Here is an 8,509-nt window from a genome sequence, read left to right as displayed (position 1 = left end):
TTTTACTTATTTCTTTATGGCTGTGATGGGCTTCACTGCTGCACATGCTTTTCTCTGGTCGCGACCAGTGGGACCTACTCTCTAGTTGCAGTGCACAGGCTTCTCGTGTTGCAGAGCATAGGCTCTAGGGCACGGACCTCAGCAGTTGCAGTTCCTGGGCTCAAGAGCACAGGCTCGGCAGCTGTGGCACAGGGGCTTAGTTGCTCCAATGCATGTGACATCTTCCCGGATGAGGGATCGAATCTGTGTCTCCTGCACTGACTGGCAGGCAGATTCTTTACCACTGAGCCACCAGGGAAATTCAATCTTTTTCTTCGAGTTTGTTGATGCCGCTATCTGCTCAGTAGACACTGTCCTGGAAGATTCTTGGAATACTTGGTGGTGTAGGTGGATTTCAAATTCTCACTTAAAAATGTCATCCTATTTTATTTCAATGTAATTAAATAAATAAACAATAGTAGGTTCTTATGCTTCCTTTGTGATGTGTGCATATAACTGCTTTCCTTTCTCAAGACCCAAATTCAATTTTTGACCCTTGGATAAAGGTGACCGTAGGGACATGGCTTCGAACTGGCCTAAGAATAGACATCATCAAACAATCAAGTATCAATAACTGGCCAAATATCTGGAAAGGAAAGAAAAAGTGAAAAATGTCCTGCATCTTCATTTCACTAGAAGTTAGTTTTAGATTCCCATGGAGAAGTCAACAAAGGTTTTAGAAACTCAAGAGAAGCCCCTACCTTCAAAGGTACTCAGTTTTAAGTCTGCAGAGGCTTCACTGGTCAAGGTCAACCGGCCCCCTATAGATGTTTGTTCAAGTACCTGAAGGCTGATAACCTGGGAAAAACTAGGAGCCTCTAAATGAAGGAAACACTGAGCCAAGGTTTTGGGATCAATAGACAATTTCTGGTTTTTGTGCATGGCTCAATTGTTGTCCACAAATTCCCTGACCCAAACTGCAGACTCTGAAACTTATGAAGCAGTAGAGGTGGAAATGCCAGTTGTTCTGTTTAAGGCAGAGGCTGAGCCATTGCAGCCAGATTCAATCAGTGTGAGAAAGAAGAGTTTGGAACATGTGGTTAGGTTCCTTCCTCCCAGATGTCTAGACTCCCAAATGGGTGTGCAGACTTGCCTCTCAGTATTCTAGTTAAAGGCCTTTCTTCATATAAAATGTCACTGGTTGTATGGGTTTATTTGTGTTATCTTTGAACTCGATGTCTATTATTCTACCTTTGTCAGCATCCATTCCCATTTTCTATGAACTTTAAACTATCCCAGATGCTGAGCAAATGTGAATTCTTTGGAATGTGGCCTGCCTCTCTAATCTAGTTGCGCAATCGCTACTTCCCCTCTCCAAACTCTGTGTAACTGTCAGTTTTAAGTGTACGTTGTCTGGAGCATTTATATGCTGTGGTTTAAGACAGACGCCAAATGTGTAAAAACATAATCTTGATCGACCACGATCAGCCTCGATGCTGCCTAAAAGGAAAATGGACTCTCGAGTCAGAATGCTTATCTGCCATTCACAATCGCTTAATGCTTCATCATGTATGCTCCCAATATCAGTCCTTTAGTGGCCTGTCAGGCACTTCCCACTAAGCACTGAACTTCCAGTGTGTTCTGTACAGAATATAGCCAGAGCTTTAAGAATGCCAATTTAGATTTAAATACACGAATCAGCATCAAGGCCACGTGGTACTTTTCCTTGGCATCATGGTGTGACAATCCTCTCTGCGTCCAAACTGCAGAGATAGAGTGTCTTGCTTGCTAAAATTGTGCGTGATCAAATTACACCCTAAACCACTGTGCAGGGAGACTAGACTTGGGCACAATCAAAACGTATGGCCCACTTGCCTTTTGCTGAGATTTAAATCTTCCTTATCCTCAATCCTCTGCTGTAGCTTTATTATTTTCTTTTCTTTTTATATGATGTTGTAAACATGAAAGAAAAAAGGGCAGTCACAAACAAATAAGAACAAAGAGAACAAAGCTAATACAGGGGAGCACTGGCTTGGTCTCAGCAGACATTTGCAACACAGTTTTGTGTATTATTTATGAGTTACGGAGACAGGCTATGTTAACAGACCAAGGAAAGAGTATTTTAAAAAATCAGATAACTTTAGAATACATAGGGTAGGCCTGGGGAAAATATGTTTGCTTTTGTCCAAAAAGAAGATCAATATCCTCCTTTTAAAAGGAAGCTTTGGAGAACAGTCTCCATATGATATACAAACTTCCTGGAGCTTCCTGTCATCAATAGCTGTCTTTATGTTGGCAATTTAATTGATTTCCCTCCCATTCTTTGTTTTTCTTTTTTGGGGGGTTCCTTTAATGAGCAATTGTGTGTGGTCGGTTTGACCAGGTAATAGATTTAATTCTGACGATAAAGAAGACTGAAAAATAAATATGGTCTTAAAATTCCAGCTTATGCCATTAAATCATTTAACTAAATAAAAACCACATCATATTTTTAGTTTAACCATTTGTTTAAGTTAGTTAATATTTGTTAAGTCAGGCTTTCTTCTATAGGCGTTGAGAAACTTGATTAATGAAAGCTGGCCTCTGTGGAAAAAAGGAACCTAGTCATTCCATATGTCATAAAAAGCTTGATCAGAGACTGAACAGAATATAGTTCTTTCCTTTCCGGAGGAAAATGTGAAGTTCTTTCCATAGCTTTTGTACTCTGATCTCAAAGCTAAATGAACTAATTTCGTCCTCAGGAGTTTTCTCAATTTGAGACCAGCCATACCAGGGTGGATTCATGACAGGTGGGGTGGTCTCATGATGGTTGGGATAGACTCATGATGGGTGGGGTGGGCTGCTGGAAATAAGATCTGAGCTTGTCCCACTCCTCTGAGTAATACCTCATTGGCCTAACACCTCATTATTAACAATATAATGAATCTTTGGAGCTTCTAAGTTTTCAGAAGCTGTAATCAGTTCAAAACTGTGGTTTGATCAAAGTCTTGTAAATCAGGAAAAGAATCCTAAGAAGAAAAATCTTTTGGAAGTCTTAATTTAGTTTTGGGCTAGACCTGAAGCACTATCCTGTTTAGTTATCCACTTGGAGTTTAGAAGAGTTCTGTGCTATTATCTGGCATATAAACAATGTGAAAGTCTAATCCAATTTTACTCCAGTCAATGTCGAGCAAGAAGATGCCCATGGAAACCCTCAGAAGTCTAGATTTCTTTTAATTTTATTTTCAGTTGGAGGATAATTACAATATTGTGATGGTTTCTTCACTGCCCTTTACTGGTTTGTTGAACAAGGAGGTACAAAGTTGGAAGTAAGTATATTTGGCACAGGAAAGAGTTGCCCACCACTGGAAGGAAAGACGATTAATATTGCTCCTAGAAATCTTTTTATCCTTTCCCTGTCTTGCATACAGGGTCGTCATTGCCATCTTCCTAAATTCCATATATATGTGTTAGTATACTGTATTGGTGTTTTTCTTTCTGGCTTACTTCACTCTGTATAATCGGCTCCAGCATGTAAGAATTAAAGATTTTAAAATTTAAAAAAAAAATAAAATAAATAAAAGAGAATAAGTATATTCTAGATCGTTAAAAGAGAAAAGTCAAAAAAAAAAAAAAAAGAAATCTTTTTATCCTGAAACTTTGCAATAAGGGAGAGCTAGTGATAGACGAGGTGTGTGGCTGGGGATGTGGAAGGTAGGACTACTCAAGACTTGAGGAATGGATCAGATATATTAGCCCTTCTAATATCTGCCAAGAATTGTACCATATGCTAGAGATGGAAAGATGAGTGGGCTCTCCTGCCTTCAGTAATCACAGTAAGATCAGGGAAATGAATATGCAAAGATGACTCTGTAAACAAATACAACATGTGGCAATAATATTTGAACTATGACTAGAATAGAACATAGATGTGGTACAAAGATAGCAGTGATTACTTCATTGTTCTGAAAACAAGTTCAAGTTTCTTTACATTAAGGTAACTAAGAGAGAATATTAAAAGAACATCAAAAGAAAATGTATAGATATGTATAACTGGATAACTTTGCTATACAGCAGAGATTGGCACAACACTGTAAATCAACTATACTTCATTAAAAAAAAGAGAGAGAAAGTGTTTATCCAGAATGCAACTGACAAGAGACTTTAACAGTAAAGTATTTTGGAACTTTTATGTGGACCCTAATATCTTTTAAGAAGTAAATGTGTGTGTGTATGTGTGTGTGTGTGTGTGTGTGTGTGTGTGTGTGTAAGTAAGTGAAAAGGGTGCTAAAGCAAAAGTTTTTCTTCCTCTTCTGCCCTCGTTCCTAATTGGACCAAATTGCTCTTAAGCCTCTTTGCTATTACTTCCATTTGTGGGTAAAATTTTACTTTTATAGTCTTATGCTGATAACTAAGCCAGGATAAGCAAAGTGGGAGCCATATAGTTTCACAAAAACGATGTGTAGTTGATTTGCACTTAAGGAAAATACCATATGCAAATGGGAGTCATTTTTTCATGACTTCAACTGAGAAGTAACTGAATTGAAAGAAAGCTTGAGGACATGGAAAGGATCAAGCCAGTTTATAAAAGGTATTAGGAAAATCATGTCCCACTTATTCATCCTGACATAGCCCAAACACCAGAACTGACATTTGCAGAAGCAAGTGAAAATAAAGACCAAAAATGCCAAAAGAGAAACAGAAGTTTCCCTTAAGGGAGAATGTACTATCAAGAGAGGAAAGGAAGGGACTAGTACTGTTGAAAAGAACTCTCTGTGATGATGGAATGTTCTATATCCAAGCTATATATTATAGTAACCACAAGCCACATGGTGCTATGGAGTCCTTGAAACATTTCTAGTGACTGAAGAACTGAATTTTTACTTAAAAAATTTGTTTGTCCATCTAAATGTAAATAGTTATATTTTGCTATGCTTTCTGACTGGGAGAGGGTTGAGGTATTATAGATTTGGGATGAGTGTGGTGGAGCAGGAATGCAGGCCATCCCAAACATAGGAGCACATAATTGGCAAAGGCAAAATAGCAGGGAATCAGGGCTGCTGGCTTAGTCTGGCACAGCTCTAATGTAGTGAATTGAGGTTAGGACTGATGAGAAAGGTAAGCTGAGCTAATTCCCTGAAGAGTCTAAAACACCTACTCAGGATTTGTACTGCTATTCCATAGGTAATGGAGTGAAACTAGAAGTTCTGGGGTAAATGAGAAAAAGATCAGATCTGTGAATTAGAAAAATAACTCTGGTGTCACTGTTAATGAACTTGCAGAAAGACATAGACAAATGAGGACTATAAGAAGGAGTCAAGATCAAGCAAAGGCTAAGGATAAACTAAGATTTGCTCCTTGGAATAAAAGTTATGACCAAGCTAGACAGCATATTAAAAAGCAGAGCTATTACTTTGTCAACAAAGGTCCGTCTAGTCAAGGCTTTGGTTTTTCTGGTGGTCATGTATGGATGTGAGAGTTGGACTATAAAGAAAGCTGAGCGCTGAAGAATTGATGCTTTTGAACTGTGGTGTTGGAGAAGGCTCTTGAGAGTGCCTTGTACTGCAAGGAGATCCAACCAGTCCATCCTAATGGAAATCAGTCCTGAATATTCATCGGAAGGACTCATGTTGAAGCTAAAACTTCAATACTTTGGCCATCTGATGAGAAGAACTGACTCCTCTGAAAAAACCCTGATGCTGGAAAAGATTGAAGGCAGGAGAAAAAGGGAACAACAGAGGATGAGATGGCTAGATGGCATCACCAACTCAATAGACATAAGTTTGAGTAAACTCCAGGAGTCGGCAATGGACAGGGAGGCCTGGTGTGCTGCAGTCCACGGGGTTGCAGAGTTGGACACGACTGAGCAACTGAACTGAACTGAACTGAAACAAAGAACCAACAAAAGTGGGGCTGGAGATGGTTGATTAGAATGCACAAAATTTAGTGACCTGATAGATGTGGATGTCTAGGGGAAAAGAAAGACAAAGATAATTGTGAGGCTTTAAATTTGTGTGGATGAGTGATAATATTCATTAGTCTAGGGAAGAAAAACAAGACTGGGCTTGTTGATAACCTAGAGGTATTAACTTGACATCCACTGAAAGATAAACAAACAAATACAGAGATAGATCAAAAGTCTGCAAATGGGTCTTGGACTAGAATCTTAAGATCAACATGTCCAAACCTGGGCATGCATTTATTGGATGTCCAGTTAGGGGGTGGGAATGCAAGTCTTGAACTCAACAGAGAGGTCAGAAATAAAAGACATGATTCTTCTGAATAGAAATAATAATGAAAGTCTTAAAAATGTGAGCTTGGTTAAGAGAAGAGCATTGCATACTTTACTAAGTAGGATAAGAGACTAGGGAGGAGCCAATGACAGTGGAAAGAATGGTCAAAAACCGGCTGTTGCTTTCTCTCTAGACTCCAAACAAGTAACTTCCATTCTCTGACTCTGTTTCTTCCCATCTATCATTTAGGAGTCATAGGACAGTTGTGAGGATTAAGTGAGAAGATGCACTTGGCATGACTAGGGTTTGCTAAATGTGATTATCCATCCACTCTTGCCCCTCTTCACAGTGGTAGCAGGCAGGCGGCCCATGAGTGTTAACCTTAATGTGTTGAATGCCGAGTGTTTCAGTGTACTTGGAACAGACCCCAAGCCTCTACAAAAGGATAATTCCATCACAGTGTTTGCACTCTTAAATCATCTCAATTTCCTGGAAATCAAAACTCTTTGGGTCAATGTCTCTGAATTCATTTTGAAGTTTACCAATTCTGGCTTTGGAAAAATTGGAAAAAGAGTAGGAGATACCTAAAATAAATAGTTATATATATATATATATATCAGAGAAGTTTGATATGTGGAGCAGCCAATTTATTGGTGACTAGTTTCTGAAAGAGTAGGAGGAGGATGGGGATGGGGAGCAGAACTAAGACTCTCCAAATTTTCCCTGAACGGTCATTGTGTGTGTTGAGCTGTGTCCAAATCTTTGTGACCTCATGGACTGTAGTCCACAGGATCCTCTGTCCGTGGGATTTTCCAGGTAAGAATACTGGAGCCATTTCCTTCTCCAGGGAATCTTCCTGACTCAGGGATTGAACCTGTGTCTCTTGTGTCTCCTGCATTGACAGGCAGATTCTTTACCACAGTGCCACCTGGAAAGCCGCTGAATGGTCATTACATCTGGATAAATCAATGAAAAAAAAACAGGGTATCTGGGTGATCTAGGTCAATGATTATTTGGTGGGTTAGGGAAAAGAGGAGAGTTATAAGTTGCATTGATCTTTCCATCTGATTCACATCTCTCCACTAACGGGTAAATATAATTTGAAAAGATCTGTTCAAAGCTTAACCAGAAATTAATGCTTCTCTGTAATGAGTGAGTGAGTTCAAAATATATGTTTTACTTCAGAAAATTGGCATGTAAGGGATCTAGATGAGCAGTACTGATTGGATGATTCATTGGTTCATTTATCCACTTATGCAACAAAGTCGTTTACTGAGCCATACTATGTTCCACCCTGGCTGGAGAAGGAAATGGCAACCCACTCCAGTATTTTTGCCTGCAGAATCCCATGGACAAAGGAGCCTGGTGGACTATAGTCCATAGGGTCTCAGACAGTTGGACATGACTGAGTGATTGAGCATACATATATATGTTCCATTCTGGCTACCAGGAGCTGGGATAGGGTCCCTATTCTCATGGAAACTGCAATCTAGTAGGTAAGAGAGGCACTGTACAAGTGATTGTAAGTAAGCAGTTTTAGAAAGCATTGCAGACACACACAGAGAGGGGTTCTCAAGCTGGGGGATATAATGGTGATAATAATGATAAAAGATAATACTTGTAAAGTGTTTGCTATGGGGCAGACACTGTTCTCAAACACTTCACATGTATCATTTTTATTCGATTTACTTGTCAACCCTATGAAGTAAGTAGCCCTTAATGCTTCTGTTAAACAGAGGAAGAAACAGAGTCACGGAAACATTCAGTAATTTGCCCAAGGTCACATGGTCATATAAGGGTTTCCCTTGCGGCTCAGACAGTAAAGCATCTGCTTACATTGTGGGAGACCTGGGTTCGATCCCTGGGTCAGGAAGATCTCCTGGAGAAGGAAATGGCAACCCGCTCCAGTATGCTTGCCTGGAAAGTCCTATGGATCGAGGGCCTGGCCGGCTACAGTCCATGGGGTCGCAAAGAGTCAGACACAACTGAATGATTAACACACACAACATTGTCATATATGGTGTAGGCAGAATTTTAATCTAGAATGTGATATCCAAGGGCCTATGAGCTTAATAACTGCAAATTAAAATAAGAGATCTATCTAAGCAATCTAAGAAATTGATGTTTCATCTCATGTATTTCAGGCCAGGAAAAAGCACTGGGAAATCTACTTTTTAATGATTTTTTTAAAGCTGAATTTGTGAGGCCATAATTAACCAACTCCTTTGATCACCACAAATAGGATAGTGTTATATTTGTGGCCTTTGTTATATATAGTGACCCTATGTTTCTTAGTTAAGATTTAGTTTTAGTGTCTG

Source organism: Ovis aries, chromosome 2, assembly GCF_016772045.2.
Source record: "Ovis aries strain OAR_USU_Benz2616 breed Rambouillet chromosome 2, ARS-UI_Ramb_v3.0, whole genome shotgun sequence".
Classification (NCBI taxonomy): domain Eukaryota; kingdom Metazoa; phylum Chordata; class Mammalia; order Artiodactyla; family Bovidae; genus Ovis; species Ovis aries.
This window is presented reverse-complemented; position numbering follows the sequence as displayed.